Source organism: Piliocolobus tephrosceles, chromosome 3 (genome assembly GCF_002776525.5).
Source record: "Piliocolobus tephrosceles isolate RC106 chromosome 3, ASM277652v3, whole genome shotgun sequence".
NCBI classification, from domain to species: domain Eukaryota; kingdom Metazoa; phylum Chordata; class Mammalia; order Primates; family Cercopithecidae; genus Piliocolobus; species Piliocolobus tephrosceles.
The window spans coordinates 88,124,325-88,150,059 of record NC_045436.1 but is presented as its reverse complement, the minus strand read 5'-3'; the positions used below and the strand labels follow the sequence as shown (position 1 = coordinate 88,150,059).

Sequence of the window (25,735 nt, the reverse complement as noted above, 5' to 3'; positions counted from 1 at the left end):
GATTACAAAATCAGTCCCTTCACCTCTGCCTGAGGCTATCAATATTCCCTTTCTCTTTTCCCCTTGTACTTACCAATGACTTCAAGAGCCACCGGGAATGGCCTGGCAAAGTTCAGAGTCAGTGAACAGTGGTTTCCTGATATCAAATACATTAGCATGGAAGATAATCTCTGTGGTGTTTGGGCTGAGGTCCAAGTGCCCAGCCCTAATGCTTTCTTCCACTGGCTTTGAGACACCTGGCTTGCTCCTAAGCATGAAGCAGCAGGATTTGTATTTCTGAATGAGAGAGTATATGCTTTCTCCTTTGCTATTTGGCTTGTGTTACATAGATGTGAATAAATGGTCCTTTACTTCCACCTCCATGTAAACCACCCTCTCAGAACAAACATAAAAAAGAGTCACACTGCAAGCTTTATGCAAGAGCACACAAGAGAAGACGAAGTGGGCAATGTAGTCAAGAATCCACTGTTGGGCTTGTTCTCCATTCGCTTTACAATTAAAAGGGTGCATATGACATTTTTAGATAACGCTTTATTTGCTTACATGCCTCTCTTACAAGAAAATCATAAATCCCTATTTAGGATCCATTACAGTCACAGCTGTAGGGAAGTTTTATCAGCTCAATCTGGATCATATGGTCAGCTAGAGTCATAACTTGGAATGTATGATGCAGAAAACCTGTTCCATGATTTAAGAAGTAACAAGCACCCTGGATCTCTAAGTCTGAAGGTCAAAAATTTTGTTTCCTAACCAATTTCCTTCAAGAAGATCCAATATGCAACATTCCTAAGAGATTCTTCATTAGCTCTACTGAGAGTAAATGGAGATTGTATTTATCCTGATTTGCCAAAGACATCTAGAAATCATTTTTTCCAAAAATGTTATTTTATTTCCCTTTCCTCATATTTTGCCTCTTTATTGAAATCCAAAAACGTTCACAATACTCACTCATTTGATTGTTTTTAGGTGCTCTTTGGATCTCCATTTATTGGCTTTCCTGTCTAAATATTTCTGGTTTTTAATTACTTTTTTTTTTAACTATCAAATATACTGTTTTTAAGATCTATTTTACTTTTCTTTCTGGTCATGAAAAAGTACATATATGTTCTGGAGTTATCTAATTCTAAACCCCACCACGAAATCATGCTTTACACTTTTCGTAAAGTTGTAAACAAGGAATTAAATCAATCTTAACCTCCAAGATAATTAACTGTAAAACTATTAGGTCTTCACTTGGTTGATTCTAATTTTATGCCATCTGATTAAAAGATGAACAACTCTCAGTTACTCCCTAGTAATAATGGATAGGAAGAGCAGTCTATATTACATTAAATTATAAATTGCTTTTTTAAAAAATATTATTTTTAGAGACAGAGTCTTACTTTGTCACTCAGGCTGGAGTGCAGTGTCATGACTGTAGTGCACGATGGCCTTCAATTCCTGGGCTCAAGCAATCCTCCTGCTTCAGCCTCCTGAGTGCAGGCACATGCCACCATGCCTGGCTGTAGATTGCTATTTTTATAATAACATCAGTTTCCTCCATCACCAAATGTGTACACAAAGGTAACACTGTAGAGTAAAACTGCTCGATGAATGCTCACTCTCTTGTTTTTCTTCCCATCTTCTTTCAGAAGAAAAACAAAGAGTAAAGGAGAAAAAAAGAGAGTAAAGCGGAAGGAATGTGGCTCTGCTGACACGTTAATTTTGGACTTTAGCTTCCAGAACTGTGAGAGAATACCTTTCTGCTGTTTTTGTTTTTAAAGAGAGAGAGACTAAAGGATGGACATCAAAAAAAATGGGAAAACGCCATGAAGAGTAAATGCCCTGGAGATTAAAAAATTGGCTTTGGTTGGGACTTTCAAGATTGTGGACAAAAAAATGTAAGCCTTGTCCATTCATTGGCTCTGAGCACAGTTTTTTTTACAGCCAGTCATAAAAGGGAAAGTAAAGGTTCATTGTGAAACAGTTGGCACATATTTAACAAAGGTAAGACAAGCTGGCACCACTATAATTTATACTTATTAGTCTTAGGTGGTGAGCCTATGGTGGAGGGCACAGCTAATAAAGAACTTCAAAAGAAGAGAGAACAAATGATGAAGCTTAGTGTGAGCAGTTCACAATTTCAACTATGGTGAAACTAAATTCTACTTGCAAAGATTAGAAAATATCACTATTAGCACATATAAATAGCCCAACCATTCTATACATGAATACAGATTTCACACAATGAGTTTTGCCATAAAAAAGACCCTGTTATCACTGCACTATTTAACTTTTAAAAGAAGTAAAATGGCAGCTCTTGAAAGCACTTAAGAGAGGTTATCTATCTGTCAAATCTTCACCTGTAAAGATTTTCCTTGTGAAGAAAGAGAATAACTGGATCTCTTTGCCTTGTAATGACCTTCCATATTTCTAAAAATGAGAATTAAGTGACTCCTTCATCTCTACCTTTACAGGTAAAACAATTCCATCCCCATCAGCTTTTTCTTAAATAACCCATTTCCATCTCCATGGTCATTTGGTTACTTTTCTCTGGATCTCCTCCCTGCTCCCCCTTTTCTCTTAAAATAAGAAAAGTAGTTAAGTTTCACTATAACTCTTCCAAGCCTCACCCAGAAGCATTTCCACTTCTTTCCCTTGTGTACTTTTCTTTGGCGTGGGCAGTTTCATAACAAAATAAAATTAGACAATTTTAAATTCCTGAGAGAACAGATTTGAACACAAATCAAAGATGACAACTCATCCTCCAACATCATAATAATACCAAGTTCTCCATTAAGTGTATGGAGGGTCTGCAAACCACATGAGCTCATCCTAGCAAACATGCTATTTACCTGTGAACCAGCAACTTTACCATGAGTCAGGCTCTCTGCTCCTCTTAGGTTTTGGCCAAAGAGCTTACAGTGTAATACACAATATAGAAGGGAAGGAGAGCAAAACATTGTGATTAGAACACTTAAATCTGTTTGGTTTTGGTGCATTACATTAATTGTGAGAATGCTGAATGAGTCCAACTCTTTTTGAGACCCCAGGTATCAAACAGAATTCAGTTAAGGGAAATTGTTTGAAGAGTAGTAACCATATTATCCTTCACCAAAAGTTCTGTGAAATGTGAGTCTTGGCACACTTATTTCTGTCATTGTTAGGCACATTTCACATGTCATGGAAATCTGTGAAAAACTGTATATGTGACCATTTGAAATCTGTCTGGACTAGCATTTTGTTGTAGGATAGCAGATTGTGCCATGGCTCAAACTGAAGGAATGTCTTAATGCTATTTACTAGTGCCACAATGGTTACATCAGTGAAATCCCTCAAAAGTGATGAAATAAATATATACCAACTGTAAAGTGCTTGGTAGTCAAACTAAAACAGAGACTTTATTTTGTGTAACCAGAGGGACTACACTTCAGACCTAAAAGAAGTGCCATAAGTACAACATTCATAAACCTCTATCTCTGTTTTTGGCCCATGTTGTTCAGCACCTTGTTGCTCAAAGTGTGGTCTCCAAATCAACAGCATAGGCATCAATCTGGGGGCTTGATAGAAATGCAGAATCTCTAGTCCCATCTCAGACAAGGTTGTAAACTAGCTAAAAACACTAATTTAACAAAAATAATAGGGCAGCTGCAACTCTGTTGGACAGCCATCAGCAAAGCCTTCTTTCTGTCTTTAGATTCATAGGGTGGCCTATTCCACCGTTTCACCCAAGCACTAAGGCAGGGGAAGAAAAAATAGTTAAAGGAGTGCCTTCAGTGTCTTACCTTGTCTGATGAAGGATCTCTCTAGAAGCAGCTTTTTTTTTTTTTTTACTTCATACGCTTTCCTGCTACTTAGAATTTTTAAAAAGTTCGAAGGAGAACCATGTGCTCTAAGATTAACAACTATTCTTTATTATAATTAATTTACTGAAATAGATTATTTAATTCCATAGTCATCCTAAGGAGATTTTGAACACAACCAGGAGAGTAAGCAAACTATTGGTGGACTCACCAAAGATCACACTCTGTCCTGCAACTCATAAAAAAATGAACCTTAAAAGATAGGGGAGGGCTGGGCGTGGTGGCTCACGCCTGTAATCGCAGCACTTTGGGAGGCTGAGGCGGGTGGATCACGAGGTCAGGACATCGAGACCATCCTGGCAAACATGGTAAAACCCCTTCTGTACTAAAAAATACAGAAAATTAGCCGGGCATGGTAGCACGTGCCTGTAGTCCCAGCTACTAGGGAGGCTGAGGCAGGAGGTTGCAGTGAGCAGAGATTGTGCCACTGCACTCAGCCTGGGCAACCTAGCAAGACTCTGTCTGAAATAAATAAAAATAATAAATACATTTTAAAAAGATAAGGGAGGGGGGAATATTCTATTACCAAAAGTTCTTGGAATCTTTTCTCATCTGTTCAAATTAACACAGGAATGGAATTGTGGGGATCTAACTTGAGGTGAATTGCTTTTCTTTTGCAAAGACGTCCAAACAAGCCTGTGGTTTAGTCTTCCACGATGTCAAGCACTTAGCAAAACTTCCCTGGGTGAGGATTTTAGGAGTGGAGGCATGGGTTCTGATGAAGGAAGGGTAGATTTCCAAAGTTTGGTTTCAAGGGATATGGGAAATTATTTCTCATAATTCTAGATCATTTTCATTGGGGACGAAACAGAAATTGGTGGTCATTCTTCCTGGTTCGGCAATGTATCCTTCTCTAGAAAGTACTTAGATATTTTCAGGCATTTTAAGGAATCATTTATAAATGGGTTGTTATGTTTTCCCTTTTCTGTTTTTTCGGCCTACCATATGTGTGGCCGTATCTTCAGAGGATAGTCTGTAAGACAAGCACTGTAAATGATTCCTTACAGTAGTGTTTCTTAAAATCTGGACCAGAAGTCATCTGTACCAGAATCACCTGGAATGCTTGTTAAAATAAAGAAATGTGGGTTTCACTCCAAATCTATAAACTAGAATATATAGGAGTTGCATTTTAGAATTTCCCTTTTTAGCAAGCTCCTGGGTGATTTTTGCGTGTGTGAACTCCTGCTTCCAGTTTAAAATCAGTTGAATTTTGGACTATGAGAGTACTCCAGCCTGCATAGGCTACTACTACCTCCAACATTTAGCTAGGGGTATGAGTAAGCCTGGGGTGTCTTACTGTCCTAGAAAAGTCAAACCCAGCCCAGGTTGTTTCTGCATGTAAACGCATTAGGGGAAGGAACAAAGTGTACCAGCAGACACTTTGGTGAATTTAAATGCTCCCCTGGTGACTTAAATTGTAGCTTGGTGCATCTCTAATCCAGATCCTCCCTGCCCAGTTAAAAGATGTTTTTATACCAGCTAGCTCCAAACTGTGAGAATGGAACAATCACTGCAGGATAAGAAGTGGTATTCCAGCTAGATAATTGTAGAGACCCCTCAAGTTTCACCCTAGTAGACCACCTTGGAACATATAGCTTTCCCAGTAGGTATCTGATTAGTCCATGTTTGAACTTACCTTGCAGCTGATTGATTACATCGTGTGTTGTTTTAGAATTTGTAATGCCACCAAAATTATGCTCCCAATTCTTGGTTTGTACACTAATAAATGGTTAAGTTAAAAATTTCCATCCGGGTAAGTAGTAGTCAGCTGTGGTTGAGTGTGCCTATTCACCAACCTCTAAATTCACTGTGTTTTTGTCACATTATAGGTGTTGGGTTGTTTTTTGTTTGTTTTTGTTTTTTATCTTTCCCTGGTAGAAAGGGAACATTCATATGAACAGTACAGTAAGAAGGTGGTCCAGAAAGAGAATCATCATAATAATCAGTATTTATAAGTACTGATGCACATTTTAATTTAAGTTTCAAAGACAAGTGAATTATCCAGTACACGCTTTAAGCAACATGTGTAGCAAAAGACTTTTCCTTCAATTATCTGTTTCTTATCAACATAAATTCAGTCTTCCACTGAAATCAGCAATGAAATAAGAGATTTTTGACAGCGTTTTCCCACCAACCCATATACCCCAGCCCAGATTCATAAGCCATCGTCTGGACACCTACATATTATGATTAATAGCCAACAGTCTCATGTTTCACTTAATGTGAGATTTCCTCTTTGAGGTCCTGTATTTAAAAAAAAAAAATACACAAAGAATTAAGTTTCGCTTCAAAGGAGCAATAAAAGAAATGTTATGCTTGGCCCAAGATCTAAATGATTTCCATCCTCGTGAAAAGCAGACAGCCATAGGTGTATGACCAGGGATTGATTCAGATTCCTAATATGTAGTCATCAATTCCTTTTCCCTAAAATGACCCTATAAATGACTTACAACTAACAAAACTCAGAATGAAGTAAACTTGGCCTTTGGATGACAGGAAGTGAGCATACCTGAACTTTGAGTGACATGTAACCACTCTCGCTTACATTTTTAACCCTTTGTTCTTCAAGCGTCATTGATATGTAAAGCAGATAATTATTTAGATGACTCAAAAAATTATTAGCCCAATGAACTACCTATTTAGTGTTTGGTGTTTGTTGATCTGAAGTGTCCATACACTTGGCCAATTTATTTTGAATGTTTTAACAAATCTTTGTGTGTTCAAGTGACAAAAAGGCAAATCATGTATGACAGCAAGTCAGAGGTAGGGGAAAAAATGGCTGTTTTCAATGTGAGTTTCGTGAAGCATGCTTTCATGGTCAGGTAGAAGTGAAGAAGTTGCTGCTTGAGCGTTCATGAAGGCCTGTGGAGACAAGAGGCACCCTTATTACAAAGTTCATATTGCTCCCAGCAGAGGTGTGCAGTTCTCATTGATCATCAGTTTACGAAATTACTAAGAGCTTATTTGCCCTTAATTTCCAAGATTAGTAGGAAATATCATCAAAGATTATCACTATTTAATAGATCGAAAATATGGTACTTTTGAAATAAGTTGAATGATTTGACTCAAGTTATGTAATAATTACATGCTGAAGCTAGATTAAAACTCAGAATATAAAGAGGCCTGGGAAGAGGATATAAAGTGTGTTCTCTGGGCCCAAACCTTATCTAACATAACAGTCTAACAAGAATCCTATGAGGTAGGTTTTCTTATACCCATTTTACAGGTGAAGAAACAGAGACTTGGTTTAGGTAATTTGGCTATCTTCACAGCATTGGAAAATACAAGAGCCAGGAATTAAACACAAGCCTCCCTATTAAAAGCTCATGCATGTTAAGCTCTAAATCTTCCCAAAGTGTAATGAGCACAGCACATCACTAGCTGACATGTGGAAGAAAACTTCTTCAGTTGTGCAGTAGTTCTCAAACTTTATTAATTTTTTTTTTTTTTTAGGACAGAGTCTCACTCTGCCACCCAAGCTGAAGTGCAGTGGCACAATCTCAGCTCACTGCAGCCTTGAACTCCCAGGTTCAAGTGATCTTTCCACCTCAGCCTTCTGAGTAGCTGGGACCACAGGCGCACGCCACCATACTTGGTTAATTTTGTATTTTTTGCAGAGATGAGATTTCATCACGTTGCTTAGGCTAGTCTAGAACTCCTGGGCTCAAGCAATCCACCCACCTCGGTCTCCCAAAATGTTGGGATTACAGGTATGAGCCACCAGGCTCAGACTCAAACTACTTTGAGTGAGAATCAACTGTGAAGCTCATTAAAACGCTTTCCTCCCCAGGAGCTTCTGAGTCAGTGCTGCCCAGGTGATTCTGGAGCAAGTTCTGATGGTCTCACGCTAGGGATGAAAATTTAATTAGCACTATGAGCCAAATTCACAGGCATTTTCCTCTTTAAATAAACTTAAGATTTGGGTAATGGGTACACTAAAAGCCCAGACTTGACCCCTATGGAATATATACATGTAAGAAATCTGCACTTGTGCCCCCTGAATATATAAAATAAATTTTAAAGTTTTTAAATAAACTTGAGTGAAAAAGTGGGTGGGTTAAACCCACACACATTAACACTATTTTTTTAAATTTAACTTTACTTAAAGAGGCAAACAGTAAGGAAATAACAGTAGCAGTGATGGCAGATCTGCCAGTTTGGGGAGGTAGTCTATGATAACTGACATTTGGGAAACCCAGTAACTCACTGTTCTGAGAGTGAAAGGAAAGAAACATACCTCTGTCCAGATATGGGCATAAGCTGGTGAGCAAAGACCTGTCTGGAATCTCAGGGACTCTCTGCTGCTTCATAGCCTGATTCTGGCGCTGGGGACATGATGCAAGTGAGGGCACAAGAAAGATCACTGGAGTCCAGACAGCCAGACCTTCTCCTCACTTAGCCAAAGGCACAAAGAAGCACCCCCTACACCACAGTGGTTCAGTTGCACAGAGGAACATCACAGCTTGTTCAGCTCCTCGTGGGTTTTGAGGGTTCCTGAACTTTGGGGTCACAGACCCCTTTGATAATTAATGAAAGCTTTGTACCCGTTCCCTAGAAAAATGCGCTTATACACAGAAAACAAGTCGCATAACATTTCAGGGGATTCTCAGGCTCCTTGAAATTCAATCACAGACTCCAATTTACAAATCTCTTCTTTATGTGAAAACAGAACATTTCAGCTCATGGCAAGTTCTATTAATTTCATTCGCTACTGATTAACATTGACTTTTGTTTGAATTCACCTTATCCCCCCCGGAGTAAAATATCTTTTAAACAGGAATTCTTCATCTGAAGTTCATAGTTCCCAGTGGGGTGGAACTGGGGAGGCAGGGGTTGGAGGGGTCCATGGATCCCTCAACACTGCAAGAAATAATCAGGTGTTGGTACAGTTTTCTGGTAAGCACTTTGATCAGAATGTCAGAGAAGCTTATGACTAAAAACCAGTTTTTAAAATACATCTTTTAAAAAACCTTTTAAAATATTTTTAGAAATCTACAATAAAATACAGATAACAGAAAACCCCCCACTAAACCAAAGTCTGGCTTAGTGAATTATTACTGAGGCAGGAGAATAGGGTCTGGAGGGAGGGAACCTAAGGTCAATTCACACTGACTTCCTAGAACTTAATCAAAAGGAAAACCCCAACTTTCCATGCCCAAATAACAAAAGGACCAGAGGCTACTCCCTTTGCAACACCCCCTGCTTTTTTCTGCATGGCAGATGAAAAATTAAAAATACCTTTGATTGTCCCCTTCTGCAACCAATCAGGCTGGTCACCAGCCAAGTCTTCATTGGCATAGGCACATAACTATGTAACTTCACTTCAGCCTCTGATAGGTCACCTTCTGCAACCAATCAGACATTTGCCTAGGGTGTAATTTTGTAACTTCACTTCAGCCTCTGATTGGTCCCCTCCCACAGCCAATCAGACTGATAACAGGCCACTACTTTATTTACATAGGATGTATACCACATAACTAATGGGAAACATCTAGAGGGCATTTAAATCCCAGAAAATTCTGTAACTGGCCCAGCCCACTCCCACCCTGTGGAGTGTGCTTTCATTTTCAATAAATCTCTGTTTTTGTTGTTTCATTCTTTCCTTGCTTTGCTCGTGCATTTTGCCCAATTCTGTGTTCCAAGTGCCAAGAACTTGGGCACCCTCCACCGGTAACATTATCAGGGTGACATCCTGTAACCACCAAAGTCAAGAAACAGAACTTTGCCAGCCACCAGCAGCTCTTCTCTGTGCCTCATTCCAATCACAGGCTCCTCCCTCTTTCCAGAAGTAACTACTATCCTAAGACTAAAAGTAATCATGTCCTAATAATATTTTGCTTGAATCGCAAATGCTATGTTACCAAATAGGCTTTATTATTTTAATATCTTATATTAAAATTTTGTGATTCAATAATAATAATAAAAGTAATCATGTCCTTCCAATTCTTTATGGTTTTATCACCCAAGTGTGCATCCTGAGATGCATCCAGGTTAATTCCTGCCCATTCTTTAACATTTGAGATACACTTTCCATTTCTTTTAATCTACATGTTATCTTCCAACCGTTGTTTTGATTACTATTTTTACTGTGTATATTTAAGGTGTAGAATATGATGTTTTGATATACTTATCTTGATATACATATACATCGTGATCACAACAGTCAGGGAAGTTAACATACCAAGCACCTCATATAGTTACCTTTCCCTTTTTTTCTTTTTTTTTTTTGTGGTAAGAGAAGCTAAAATTTACGCTCTTGGCAAATTACTAGTATACAATATTCTTGACTGTAGTTCTCATGTTGTACATTATCTCTAGACTTATTCATCCTTCATCATTGCAACTTTATACCTTTTGACCAACACCTCCCCATTGCTCCCCTCTTCTCTCCTCCCTGCCCTGGTAACCACCTTTCTACTCCCTGTTTCTATGTATTCGATCCACTTTTGTCTGTTTCACATATAAGATCATGTAGTATTTATCTTTCTGTGTTTGGCTTCTTTCCCTTAGCATAATGTTCTCATAGGTTCATCCATATTGTTGTAAATGGCAGGATCTTCTTAATTTTTAAGGCTGAAAAATATTCCATTGTATATATAAATACAATTTCTTTATCCACGTGTGCATTGATGGGTGCTTTGTTCCATATCTTGGCTATTGTGAATAATGCTGTAATAAACATGGGAGTGCAGATATTTTTACAAGGTGGTGATTTCTTTCCTTTGGGTATATACGGAGAAGGATTGCTGGGTCATATGGTAGTTCTATTTTTAATTTCTTTAGGAACCTCCATAGTGTTTCCATAATGGTTGCACCAATCTGCATTCTTACCAACAGTATACAAGAGTTTCCTTTTCTCCATATCCTCCCCAACTCTTATTTCTTGTCTTTTTGATATTAGCCATCCTAACAGGTATAAGATGATATCTCTGTGGTTTTGATTTGCATTTCCCCAATGATTAGTGATGTTAAACATCTTTTCATATGCATGTTGGCCATTTGTTATGTCTTCTTTTTAGGAAATGTCTAGTCAAGTCCTTTGCCTATTTTATAACTGGGTGATTTGGTTTTATTGCTATTGAGGTGCGTGAGTTTCTTACATCCTTTGGATATTAACCCCTTATCAGATATATGGTGCACAAATATTTTCTTCCAACCTGGAGGCCATTTTTATTTCCCCTGTAATTTATCTGTTGAAAAAAGTCTCCAGCTATTTGATCTGTAGAGCTTCCCACAGGCTGGATTTTGCTGACCTCATACCCTTGGTGTGGTTCAGTATGTTCCTCCAACCTTGGTATTTCCTGCAAATTGGCAACTGGTTCCAGAAACCAGATCAGATTCAGTTTGTTAAAACTCTAGATGGTATTGTGTTCTTCCATCAAGTGGTACAAAATGTCTGGTTTCCCTCCTTTTTGATGTAAGCAAGCATTGATACTCATTGTCTGGATCTGTTAATTCATTAGGAGCTATAAAACTGACATTCTAATTGTATCATTTTGTTTCTATTTGTTAGCTATAATAATTTTATAAGGAGATATTTGTTTAGTAGTACAGTTCACAGAGGAAACGCAGATAAATGCTTGATTTTTCTCTTTTATCAACCCAATTTTCAAAGCAACGAATTGGTCCTTGTTATATACACACACGTAGCAACTTGCTCCATCCTGGCTCTGTATTCTCAACCCACCCACTTTGCCTGAATCTTTTTTTCTCATCTCCCTGGTGTGGGTCCCTACCTTGGAAGAGAGCCTGGGACATCAGTTTAAAGAGCTCACGAGGGATATGCTCCTCCAGTCATTTAAGCCTCCCCATGGGCCTCCTGCATCACCAGCAGCCGGGTAGGCAAACACTTGACAGTTTCAGCAGTTGTTATCAAATTGATCTAGTGTAATTTCTACTTTCTTCTATTTTGGGGTTCTTCTATTCTCAAACCCATCCAATTCAACCTCATTGCTTCCCTGTTTTCTCTTACACAGATGCCAGAAAGGCACAGTCTTGTGGCTAATATTTTAGGGTTTCTAGGTTCACTTTATCCTCTGGCTTTCTCATACATGTTGTCCATGAGTTTTTGGTTTTATGATCTAGTTGGTCTGGTTTTTTTCCTTATAGTTTAGGATCCTGAGCTTTCACATATATATACATATATATTTCACACATATATACACATATTCACAAATATACATATATGTGAAATATATATGTATTTTTAATATAGGGTCTCACTCTTTTGCCCAGGCTGCAGTAGCCTCAAATTTCTTGACTCAAGCAATCCTCCAGTCTCAGCCTCTTAGCTAGCTGAGACTACAAATGTGAGCCACCATGCTTAGCTACTTAAAATTTTTTTTTTTTGTAGAGACAAGGTATCGCTATGTTGCCCAGGCTGTTCTTCCTCCCAAAGCACTGAGATCAAAGGTGTGAGCCACTGTGCCCAGCCATGTAAAAATGTATTTTTTTCCAACAGCTTTATTGAGAAGTAATTCATATGCCATAACATTCAACCTTCTGGTTTTTTTGTGGGGAATTCAGAAAAATCCAAAAATCACCGTACCACCATTTTCTCAGCATTCCAAAACCATACTTTAAGACAATCATCAACATTAGACTTTTGAGATAATGAAGATTTTATTATGGTAGCAGATCCAGTGGTAGTGTAATGAGAGACAGATTGGGAATGTGTAGTGGGTGGCAGAGACAAGGTGCTGTAATTTTGCGTGTATTTAAAACAGGAACTCCAAGGGCTTCTTGTCACATGTGGTACATGAGCAGTTCACAATTATTGACAGTGCTATGATGGTGACATTGTGATATGGTTTGGCTCTGTGTCCCCACCCAAATCTCACCTCGAATTATAATCCTCATGTGTTGGAGGAAGGGTCTGATGGGAAGTGATTGGATCATGTGGGCGGACTTCCCTCTTGCTGTTCTCATGATAATGAGTGAGTTCTCATGAGATCTGATGATTTAAACGTGTGGGCACTTCCCCCTTCGCGCTCTCTCTCTCTCTCTCTCTCTCCTGCTTTGCCATGGTAAGACATGCGTGCTTCCTCTCCACTTTCCACCATGATTGTAAGTTTCACAAGGCCTTCCAGTTATGTTTCCTGTTAAGCCTGCAAAACCGTGAGTCAATTAAACCACTTTTTTGTTCATAATTTACAGTCACAGGTAGTTCTTTTTTTTTATTATTGTTATTGAGACAGAGTCTCACTCTGTCACCCAGACTGGAGTTCAATGGCACGATCTTGGCTCACTGCAACCTCTGCCTCCCAGGTTCAAGTAATTCTCCCACCTCAACCTCCCGAGTAGCTGGGATTACAGGCACCCGCCATCGTGTCTGATAATTCAGGTAGTTCTTAATAGCAATGTGAAAATGGACTAATACACTTTGGCAAGGACAGTTGAAGTCCACCAATTATCCCCCAAATTCATTAATTTTATCTTTGTTATCTATTGCCTGAATTTCTTCTAGTTGATCGGTGTGAGAAGTAAAAAGTAATGAGGGTTGGAGGTGGCTATTCATTGGGTATAAAGTTTCAGCTATGCAAGATGAAATCAGTTCTGGAGATCTTCTATACAGCCTCATGCCTGTAGTTAATAATACTGTGTTAAACACTTAAAATTCATTAAAAGGGCAGCGCTCATGTTAAATGTCCTTACTACAATCAATCAATGAATGCATAAATAAATAAATTACACAAGTGTAATTTTTCCACCTCTGCCAGGGCCTCCACATCTGTGTGGAATTCTCCCCTTCTCACCCAAGAAGCACAGCTCTGCACTGAAGAAGGTCTCAATGATTCAAAACCCAGGTCACATTGGAACAATCAACACACTGTGAAACAACATACTGGGTTGGTGCAAAAGTAATCGCCATTTTCCCCACTGCTTTTAATGGCAAAAACTGCGATTACTTTTGCACCAACATAATAGCTTATTTCCAGGGGCTCATTTCTGAAAACTTCTAAACACAAAAACAGAACACTCAAGGTCTCATTTGGGGCTCTTCCTAGCTTTTATGATTTGGAGGACACAGAAGCCTGTAATACCATTTTGAAAAGTGTTTTCCAGCCCTACTGACAAGAAGACTATATTTTTTATTCAGGCCTATGAACTTCTGATTCTACCACTAACTCTGACAGACATTTTTAGCAGAGCCTGATCATACAACAGTCTGTAAACTGCTAACTAAGCAAAATTAAACTTGTTGGAAAGAATCTACTCAGCCTCCAACAATTTCTTTCCACAGGTGTTAATAAGTCTCAATATAAATGTATACAAATCTCATCTCTTCTGTCTGCCCTTGCCCATTTTTTAGGCAATGTGTTAAAAGGCAGCCAAGGAGAAGTAGAGCACCCTCACGTGATCCACAGCGTGGGTAATCAGTTCCTAAGAAATGGACACAAGGCTTCATAATATTTTATTTTACAGTTGCACCTAGACCTTGTAGGTACAAAACAGTAGCTCCTTCTCCCCAGAACAGTCTAAGGATAGAGGCCACCCTCAGAATGCCACCCTAACACAAACTGATTCTCATGTACACCCCACTAGTCATGATTTGTTTTCTTAAACAGCAAAAGTTTATTTTATTTCACTGCTCCATCAAAATTATTTATCTCATTTATCATACAGTTCCTGTCTAGTGTGTTTTGCCAGAACTAACATGCATGAAAATTATGTTGATGGGCCCTGGACTGGTTTTAATGTACTTCATATAATCAAGAAATTAAACAAACAGAAAGCTTTCTGAAAGGTGCTCATTCTACCAGGGAGGACCGCTTGCTCTCCTAAGACACGTTTTTGAGGGAAGGAACTGCCAAGAATCAAACCACCAGCAGTGCCCTTAGAAAAGACCCGTTTATTCAAAGATGAAAATCGACTGAGAACTTATGGTTGTATCCCACTCCATCAAGTACCCGAGGTTTCCATTAACCAGTGGTGGTTTCATGGAGAGAGACTGGGAAGTGATTTGGAAAAGATTTTTAACACGAAAACTAACTGACAGAAAAATGAAGTTTCGATTTTTGAGGAGCAGCCAGCTTGGTGAGACTCGTCCACTGCATGAGGAAATCACTGTGGGAACACACAGGATGTCACTATCATGCTGGCCGGTGGGCCACTCCAGAGCACACTGATGTAGAGAAAAGCCGGATTATAAAGAGGTCTTTCTGCTGCTTCTGAGAAGTGAATACCCAAGGATTTAGGACAAGAGGAACCCACATTATCATAAATTTTCCTCCATAAATAGGTCTTATGGAAAAGCTCCATTAAACTTATTCAAGAACTGAAATTTTGAAGCACAAACTTTAAACAGCTTTGTGATATTGCTTTGAATAGTTATACTCACATGATGATTTTTTTTATGAAAAACTGCAAAAAACATTATTGAGAGCCAGGAATTGGGCTAGTCTCTGCAATACAACCACCTCACAGGACCGACAACAACAAAAAACCTTATCAGCAATATCAAAAGAATGCTAAAATCAAATAAAAATCTATTTTCTGAAATGAAAAAAAGACATTATTTTCTTTAGCTAATTTAATGATAATAGCAGATGGATTGATTGACCAGTTGAACCCATGGAATTGGACTTAATAGTTAAGAGGGTCAAAGTATGTGATCTCTAAAGGATTTCAATGTGTAAAATATGTAACTTTCATTTTTATTTTAGATTCCATCCAGGACATTGACATCATCTTTGTACTAGTGACAGGAGGACCTTTGTGCATGTCACAGGAGAAGGTGAGCTGACTTCCAAGGTTTTGTTTTTGTTTTGTTTTATTTTTGCCTAATCTGTCTTCCATTGAGAACAAGTATTTTTATTGTTTAACAATAAGACAGCAAAACACATAGCTAGACATCACCAAGCTTAGAAGAATAGGCCCTAACCATGCTGGGCCATAGGACAGGTTGCTGGAGCAGGGCTAGAGATTGCAGGCTGGCAAAGAATCTACAAATGAAGCAGGGAACAAAATACATGATATAATTTCGGTAAAGCACCCTCCCTATGTGGTTCATCAACAACAGCTACACCTCCACACTGGAACATTTGCTTTGATTGAAACTAATCAAGTCTTGGTGTATGGAAATAAAAATATATACTCCTGAAGAGAGGGGGCATATTAAACTTATCACTTATTTTGCATTTCAACTCAAATCTACTCCTTATTGTTTGTTGTAATAAGGACCAGCTTGGTAGGGAGGGTTTGTGGTTGTAGAGTAGAGTTGAAGGTAGCAGTAGCGGGGCAGACAGAAGGGGAAAAAAGTGAGATGACCCCCTGGTGAAAAGAGAAAATAAACTCTGAAGAAGTGAAGTAATAGAAATAGAAGGAGTAAAAATAGAAAAGGAAGTCAAGTCTTAATCATGTATTTCCCCCCTTAGGCACTTCACTTATAGTCAGTCCTGTAGGCAGAACTAGACAATAATTCCTCTCTACTCTAAACTATTCAAATTTATGACAAATAGTAGGTCTATGAGTATGTCACATTTTTTAAAAAAGACATTGACTAACTGTTGTATGTCCAGCACAGTATGACTAGAAAGATGAGAATTATGTAGAATCTTTTAGGATGCTAAATATGTTTAGCTAGGGAAGATTTAGCAGAGGCATGATAATTAACTCAGAGTTTACAAAGGGCACAAGGCAGGTACATGTACACTTATGACAAGCCTGGGCAACATAGGGAGACCTTGTCTCTACAAAAAATTTAAAATTTTGCTGGGCATGGTGGCTTGTGCCTGTAGTTTCAGCTACTCAGGAGGCTGAGGCAGGAGGATCACTTGAGCCCAGGAGGTTGAAGCTGCAGTGAGCCATGATCGCACCCCTGCACTCCACCCTGGGTGACAAAGTGAGACCCTGTCTGAAAAAACAAAAAAGATGTACAGTCACAACACAAGTGTTGCCATTGATAGCAGATATAGGGTCAATGAGCTCAGACAAATTTGGAATCAGTGTAGAACTTTGTAATATTCGGAATCACCAAAAAGGAAATGAACTGCTTCATAAAATGGTGGGGGCCCCTATCACTAGATGCATTCAAGAGCTGGCTGCTGAGTACTCATTAGAGTTATCCTGGAAAGAAATCATATTTGTCAGAGCTCTCAATTGCAAGTGACAAAATACTAATTCAAATGGCTTGAGCAAAAAGGAAATGGATTTGGTTCAATATAATTCTAGATTCAGGCATAAATGGGCCCAAAGGCTCAAATGATATCACCAGGACTCTCTCCATTGCTCAGTTCTGACTGCTTTTGTGTTGGCTTCATACACAGGAATGTCACCCCTGAGTTAGCGGCAAAGATGGCAACCTACAGCTCCAGTCTTACATTACATAAGCAATGCCTTTTTCTTGATAGCACCAGCAACTGCTAGAATTCACTCCAGCTTAGGTCAAGTGCCTCATCTCAGCCTATTGCTGTGGCCATGGGAAAGCCATGATCCCATCAGCCAGAAGGCGTATGCGTACTTCTGCACACATCTTGGTGGCCATGGGCATAGAGCACTTTCTATGGCCAAATCTGGGTCGTGTGTACACACCAGAGCAGAAAAGAGGGATGGAAGCCAAAAATTCCTCCTTCCTAGATCATGTGGACTGAGAGCTGGCAAAAGAAAACCCAAGATGTTATTATTAGAGGGAAGAGATTCACCACAAACAAAAATAACAGCTATCTTATAACACGAGTTCTTCATAAAATAGGAGGCCGGCCCACAAAACTTTTACAGCCTCTTCCAGTTAATATTATATTTATTTCTAAGTACACATGCTGTGTCAAGAACTGGGTACTCATTCTATAATTTAAAGCCACATTTTTGACATTTTAGGTACTTAATCCCTTTAGATAGTCTGTAAAATCAACATAGAAAATGGATTATTCAAGTAGTAGCTTGCTACCTCCCTTTGTAGGATGTGTATAGACAGAAACAAGTAGTATGCTGGTATGATGACTATCTGAAAAATGAACCCCTGATTTATAGCATTTGCCAATTTCCATGGTGTTAATTCTCCCATAATTGCCAATTTCAAGCTATCAACATGAGGTCACAAAACACAGATTGGGAAGAGATGCAATGCTCATGTACCTTCATCTCCCTGAGCTGGTGCCATTTGGCTCTAACACATCACTTAAGAAGACCTATTAAATGTTACAAGTCTGTGAAAAATGATCTTGGATGATGGTGTCCAGCTTGATCCCATTTCATTTAAGGACATAATAAAAGATTGTGGATCGTGGTGGCTCACGTCTGTAATTCCAGCACTTTGGGAGGCCGAGGAGGGCATATCACCTGAGGTCAGGAGTTCAAAACCAGCCTGGCCAACATGGTGAAACCCCATCTCTACTAAAAATACAAAAATTAGCCAGGCATGGTGGCAGGTGCCTGTAGTCTCAGCTACACTGGAGGCTGAGGCAGGAGAACCCAGGAGGCGGAGGTTGCAGTGAGCCAAGATTGCACCACTGCACTCCAGCCTGGGTGACAGAGTGAGACTTAATTTCAAAAATAAACAAATAAATAAATAAATAAAATGTGTATGTATGTATTTATATATATGCATATATATATATATATATAGAGAGAGAGAGTGCACATAATAATGTAAGTGTATAAATTTCCCTACAGCAGATTTTATTAACTACATCAGTGGGTTTGTTTAAACACGATATGGAATTCTTAGTGAGGTTGTCATTTATGAGCTATTTTAATAGCTCTCATTCTCAAAGTTTGAGAATTGGAATGGTCTTGAAAGGAAACAGAGGCACTGTTAATTATTGATAGCTAATGATGATACCCCCAGCCCTGTTTGAAAAGCCTAATATAAGACCCCTCTCCACCTAACAAAAACTGCTATACATTTTGTCGAAAAGAACCAAACCTAATTGGGAAAACAACATATAAGTTTATGATAGTTTATCAGTGACTTGACTTTTTTTGTAATCAATACAAAAATATCACAAAAATAAATACAACTATGTATCAATGTCACATAGCAGGCAGTCAGCGAGGGAAGAAAATATGGGGGAAGTGACACAGAAACTCAACAGAAGAGTCATTCCTTATGGTGTGAGAACACATTAAAGGTGCCTTTAGCCAGGCTTCTTATTATGTTTCACTCCCAAATGCCTCAGTCCCAACTTCAAGCAGCTTGTATCCCAGACAGACAGTGGCAATGATTTAAAAGGAATTACTTATCATTCTAACTTCTTCAAACACTGTAAAATAGAATATAGCTAAATACGTTTCTTAGTTTGTTCATAATATCCTGTATGAATTTTAGAAATTAGTTTTTGTCCTCACCATCAGCAGCTTCAACTATTTAACTATTTTTGAACTGTGATAAAGACAATTTCAAATGAACACTGGGAATGGGGACGGTTAACACTTAGACAACCCTTACTTTGTCTCAGGCACTGTTCTACTTATATGGGCCCTTTGATGCATTCATTCAACAAACAATATTGCACCAGACTGTGATCTATAGGCCCAATAAATGGGTCCCAAGAGCTCATTCAAACATGTAAGTGCTGAATCAGGGGTTAGCAGCAGAAGCCCAAGTACAGAGGTTGCACAGAATGACAAGAGTGAGGGAGACCTGAGAACAGCCAGGAAGGCCAGAAACAGGTTCTTTCTTTGCTCTCTGAAGCCTCTCAGAGTGCTTGTTCCCCTTATGCCATAGATAAAATAAATATAGAACACCTTTTTAAAAATTAGAAATCTGAATTTACAATGAGAGAATTTTTTAAAATTCTGTAAGGAAAGTATTTTTAAGGAAAACAGAAACCATAAAAAATGATCAATCTACTGAATTTGTCTCAAAATTTAAAACTTCTATAGGAAAAATATGCAGTAAATAAAGTCAAAAGACAAACAACAAACTTGAATACAACTTTTGCAATACATATTGTTTCATACAAAAAGATCTCTTATAAAAATCAGTGGAAGGAGAGAAATAGAGAAAGAGAGAGAAGGAAAGGAAAAGGTAGAATTAAGAAAGAAGGGCAAAAAAAAGCAAAAAACAAACACAAAAATCATCTCATAATTTTATATACGTCATTCATAATTTAAAAATATTAACATCCCTCATAATTTTAAAAAAGTCAAATTAACACCACAATGATGTATCCCGTTTTAACCCACACATCCAAAATTAAAGTATGCATGTAAGCAAGTGTGTGGTGAGAGATAAATTACGCAACTTCTCTCGGGGACAAATTTGGCAAAACACCAACATTTAAAATACATACATTCCTCGACTTTGAAATTTGATCAGAATCCAGAAAATAAATGAAATCAGGATTTTGACTAACAAACAAGCAAGCTACCTAAAAATGAACACTATTGTTTCTAGTTGATTGATGACGTGACTTGTAATATGGGAGAATCTGAGTTTTTCTGGACTGTCCTAATGGATACAAGTCAACTTAGCAGAATATTTATCAGCAAAGCTAATAACAAATTTCTGGGCTTAATTTGATCTGTGACTTGCTTGAATTGGTTTTGCCTTTGCCCTCCCCCAGACTCAAGAAACCCAGAGAAACCAAGGCTGTTCAATACCCAGCATATTACAACCCAGATTAGCAAACATGTGTTGCACTGTGTCGGGGACCTGGGAGGAGAGAGAGAAAGCAAGAGGCCAAGTAGCAGAGAAACCAAAGGCTATGTGAATGCATGGATGGAAACAGCTTCACAGAATAATACATGAAACAGACCTTGAACAGCAGGAAGAAATTGGAGAGCTGCAGAGGACTAGAAGAGCATTCCAAGGTTAGAGAAGAGCAAGGCCAAGAGTCAGAAATGGGCAGGAAAATTCGAGACTTAAAGACAAATCTAGAAGCTATTGGAAGAGGAGCCATAAAATTCTTGGCACTCATCCATAGCCATCAACGGACAAAGGAAAACAGAGTCCCTGTATCACAAGATTCCCTATAATGGTGTCTCAACCTTCATACATTCATGAATTTTCCTCAAAAGTCTTGCCATATTGGCCTATAGGCATATTTACTCTAAATTTTTTCTTTAAGTCAACTTCTTTTTTCTTCAGCCTCATTTTAGGAAATAATATCCATGAAATAGCAGGTTTACTATACCAAACATAGTATTCCAATACATGTTAAATAAATATACAGTCAGCAAGATGTTTTTAAAAGTTCATGGTATATCACCATATCCCATTGTGAGGAATGTTGCTCTTTAGAGATAGTCACTTTAAACCGAGCACCAAGAAAGCTGTATTTGTTCATGTTTATACCACATATGACAACTTAGACCAAACATGGAGTGTGAAATTGGTGATACCAGATGGCATTGTAAAAGTGTGCTGAGGCATAAGTTAACTTACTACAGTCAAATGATTAACATTTTTTGAACAACTGTTATGTGCAGCCTGTGTACTACTTATATAAAATAGCTTATGAATGGACACGAAGTTTATACAAAATCAAATAACGTAAGCAAGCAAGTAAGCTCCTAATGCAAACACCTTCATATTCTAAAACCCTGACAACCTGACATTAAATATCATTTCAAAGTCATTTTGGCTCAGTTTTGACTTCCAACCTTTGAGGAAGGTGGTTGTATCCCACTTAAAAGGATGACTATCCTTTAAGGGGGAAGACCACAATACCACAAGAAACAAGAAAAAAGATACAACCACCAATTATCCTACAACATTTACTAAAGACGGGAGAGGTTTCATAATAGTGTGGCAGCTGGTTGGAGTCATGGTGTGGTTTCTCTTTATCTGTTTATTTGCTCAAGGTACATGCATTTATGTCTCCCACCAGCATAGTTTCCCGGGTGACTAAGGCAGATTTTTAACTAGGATTCTAACTGTGTTAACCTACACCTCTCTTCATGGAAAACTAAACGACTCATCTTCCATGGGTCACAGAAAGAAATGAAGGAATTGTTTCTTACTCTCCTAGTTAAATGGCCTATGGCTTTGGGAATTTGAGCAAGGTCTGTTTCTATTCCCTTGTTTACCCCTAAACCATACAAAACCCCTCTTCTTCAAGTAGCCATATGTGTTTGCTGAACAGAAAGTACCAGCTGAAGCATGTTCTGGGACACTTGGAGAGAACAACCAAAATGATTAAATGTTTGGGAAATAAGTTTCACAACAAAAGAAATAAAGGAATTTAGGTATATTGTGCCTTAAGAGAATAAGGCTAAGGGCAGACATGTGACTATATTCCCAAGGGATGGGGGCGGTTCTTGACAGGCAGAAGACAAGGATCTGCAGGCATATACGTGCAAGTGAAGCAATATTGACCTTAACAGATGTGTTATGTGAGCTGTAATTCCCTGTAGTTGAGAGGCAGGACAGCAAACAGTTTAGGTACAGAGACACTGGAACTAAATTGCAGCACTCCTGACTGCATGACTATGGGCTCTCTGAGCCTCAGTTTCCTGGCCTGTAAAATAACAACAATAATAGTGCAACAATAATAGTGCCTACCTTATTAAGGTTTTTGTGAAAATTAGATTTGTTACTATATGTAAAATGCCTGAACCAGTGACTGGTGCATAGTAATTGCTATGTGTTTGATACTGCTGTTGTTGTTTTGTTAGGATTACACTAATTATAAGCATTTGCTATATTTCCATTAAGAGTAAGAAGTTTGAGAATTAAAGTGCATGAAATTGAGGTGAGATGTTGAATAGAATGAAATTTCTTACTAAGGGAGATTGGGAGTTTTATTCTTCAGGATTGTTTTGACTTATTTTTATTTGTTTTTCTTGTTTAAGCTGGGCTGGTATGAATGTAGTTCTTCCTAGAAGGTAAGGTGGATACAAGGTGGCCCAATGAGTTCTTCAAAACCGGCTCATTTGGTATTAACAATGTGACACCAGCCCGCGATAGAAAAATTTTTCTTAAATCAACTCACAAGAAATGTCTCCTGTCAAGGTCAATGTTGTTTCACTTGCGTGCATATGGCCAACAGATCCTTGCATCCACCAGTCAATTAACATGTGTGATGGTGTCTCTTTCTACATTAGGAGTGGGGGTTGGGGAGTGTCTCTGGATCCAGACTTTACAAGAGATGTGAGCAGGCTCTGTGTGTCTCTGCAGTCCATGTCAGTCAACAAAATTAGTTCCTTACTTATCCCTTTTCTTGAAGGCATTTAATAAGTTACATATTCATTGTTTTAAGAAGCACACTTGAGTAACAATATAGCTTGTGGGCAGAAAAAAAGAACATTCAGGCTGGGTGCTGATGCCATTAAAAAACTTGGTGATAAGAAGTAACCTCAAACCCTGGTGAAATCTTCTGAATGAAGCGGGAGTCTGCTTGCTGAAAGACTGCAGGATTCGATCTGAGGGGAGCCACTTAGTAGTTGACAGATGTGGCTCAGTGGGTGTTTAAATTCTGTAGAGCCTCAACATTTGCAGATTCAGCTATTCACAGTAAACCACTGGAGAGAAACCTCAACAGTCTATCCCATGTAATCATTTGTACTTCTACTGCAAGACTGGAGTTCATGAGAGATCACATAGCTAATGATGGAATACAGTGGACTACCTAGGGCAGTTCAACATAGTGCCAAAATTCGGACAGCTTATTTATTGCACATATTGGGACAAATTTTGACAGTAAAGGGGGTGTTATTAATAATTACAAGAGGATAACAAGCATAATATGAGCCTGTTCTGGGCAAATAGAAACATACGGTAAGCCTATCTTTCTTAGTCCATTTTGTGTTGCTATAACAAAATACCACAGACTGGGTAGTTTATAAACAATAGAAGTTTAGGAGGCGGAGCAAGATGGCCGAATAGGAACAGCTCCAGTCTCCAACTCCCAGCGTGAGTGACACAGAAGACCAGCGATTTCTTCATTTTCAACTGAGGTACTGGGTTCATCTCACTAGGGAGTGCTGGACAATAGGTGCTGGTCAGCTGCTGCAGCCCGACCAGCGAGAGCTGAAGCAGGGCGAGGCATCGCCTCACCTGGGAAGCGCAAGGTGGAAGGAAATCCCTTTTCCTAGCCAGGGGAACTGAGACACACAACACCTGGAAAATCGGATAACTCCCACCCCAATACTGTGCTTTAAGCAAATGGGCACACCAGGAGATTATATCCCACACCTGGCTGGGAGGGTCCCCACACCCACGGAGCCTCCCTCATTGCTAACACAGCAGTCTGCGATCTAACCGCAAGGCAGCAGCGAGGCTGGGGGAGGGGTGCCCGCCATTGCTGAGGCTTAAGTAGGTAAACAAAGCCGCTGGGAAGCTCGAACTGGGTGGAGCTCACAGCAGCTCAAGGAAACCTGCCTTTCTCTTTAGACTCCACCTCTGGGGACAGGGCACAGCTAAACAACAACAAAAAAAAAAGCAGCAGAAACCTCTGCAGACACAAACGACTCTGTCTGACAGCCTTGAAGAGAGCATTGGATCTCCCAACACGGAGGTTGAGATCTGAGAAGGGACAGACTGTCTGCTCAAGTGGGTCCCTGATCCCTGAGTAGCCTAACTGGGAGACATCCCCCACTAGGGGCAGTCTGACACCCCACACCTCACAGGGTGGAGTACACCCCTGAGAGGAAGCTTCCAAAGTAAGAATCAGACAGGTACACTCACTGTTCAGCAATATTCTATCTTCTGCAACCTCTGCTGCTGATACCCAGGCAAACAGGGTCTGGAGTGGACCTCAAGCAATCTCCAACAGACCTACAGCTGAGGGTCCTGACTGTTAGAAGGAAAACTATCAAACAGGAAGGACACCTATACCAAAACCCCATCAGTGTGTCACCATCATCAAAGACCAGAGGCAGATAAAACCACAAAGATGGGGAAAAAGCAGGGCAGAAAAGCTGGAAATTAAAAAAATAAGAGCGCGTCTCCCCCTGCAAAGGAGCGCAGCTCATCACCAGCAACAGATCAAAGCTGGTCAGAGAATGACTTTGACGAGATGAGAGAAGAAGGCTTCAGTCCATCAAACTTCTCAGAGCTAAAGGAGGAATTACATACCCAGTGCAAAGAAACTAAAAATCTTGAAGAAAGAGTGGAAGAATTGACAGCTAGATTAATTAATGCAGAGAAGGTCATAAACGAAATGACAAGATGAAAACCATGACACGAGAAATACGTGACAAATGCACAAGCTTCAGTAACCGACTCGATCAACTGGAAGAAAGAGTATCAGCGATTGAGGATCAAATGAATGAAATGAAGCAAGAAGAGAAACCAAAAGAATAAAGAAGAAAAAGAAATGAACAAAGCCTGCAAGAAGTATGGGATTATGTAAAAAGACCAAATCTACGTCTGATTGGGATGCCTGAAAGTGAGGGGGAAAATGGAACCAAGTTGGAAAACACTGTTCAGGATATCATCCAGGAGAACGTCCCCAACCTAGTAGGGCAGGCCAACATTCAAATTCAGGAAATACAGAGAACGCCACAAAGATACTCCTCCAGAAGAGCAACTCCAAGACACATAATTGCCAGATTCACCAAAGTTGAAATGAAGGAAAAAATCTTAAGGGCAGCCAGAGAGAAAGGTCGGGTTACCCACAAAGGGAAGCCCATCAGACTAACAGCAGATCTCTCAGCAGAAACTCTACAAGCCAAAAGAGAGTGGGGGTCAATATTCAACATTCTTAAAGAAAAGAATTTTCAACCCAGAATTTCATATCCAGCCAAACAAAGTTTCATAAGTGAAGGAGAAATAAAATCCTTTACAGATAAGCAAATGCTTAGAGATTTTGTCACCACCAGGCCTCCCTTACAAGAGACCCTGAAGGAAGCACTAAACATGGAAAGGAACAACCAGTATCAGCCATTGCAAAAACATGCCAAAATGTAAAGACCATCGAGGCTAGGAAGAAACTACATCAACTAATGAGCAAAATAACCAGTTAATATCATAATGGCAGGATCAACTTCACACATAACAATATTAA

At 39.2% G+C, this 25,735-nt stretch overlaps 1 protein-coding gene across 1 annotated transcript in view; it reads right to left on the bottom strand.

The window, feature by feature from the left end:
• Positions 1 to 12,830: 12,830 nt before the first annotated feature.
• Positions 12,831 to 25,735, bottom strand: part of LOC111547851 — a 117,605-nt gene continuing 104,700 nt past the window's right edge. Inside the window, exon 8 of the mRNA XM_026455013.1 lies at positions 12,831 to 12,949. The gene's annotated coding sequence lies outside the window, so the exon portion shown is untranslated. The remainder of the gene's footprint in view (positions 12,950 to 25,735) is intronic.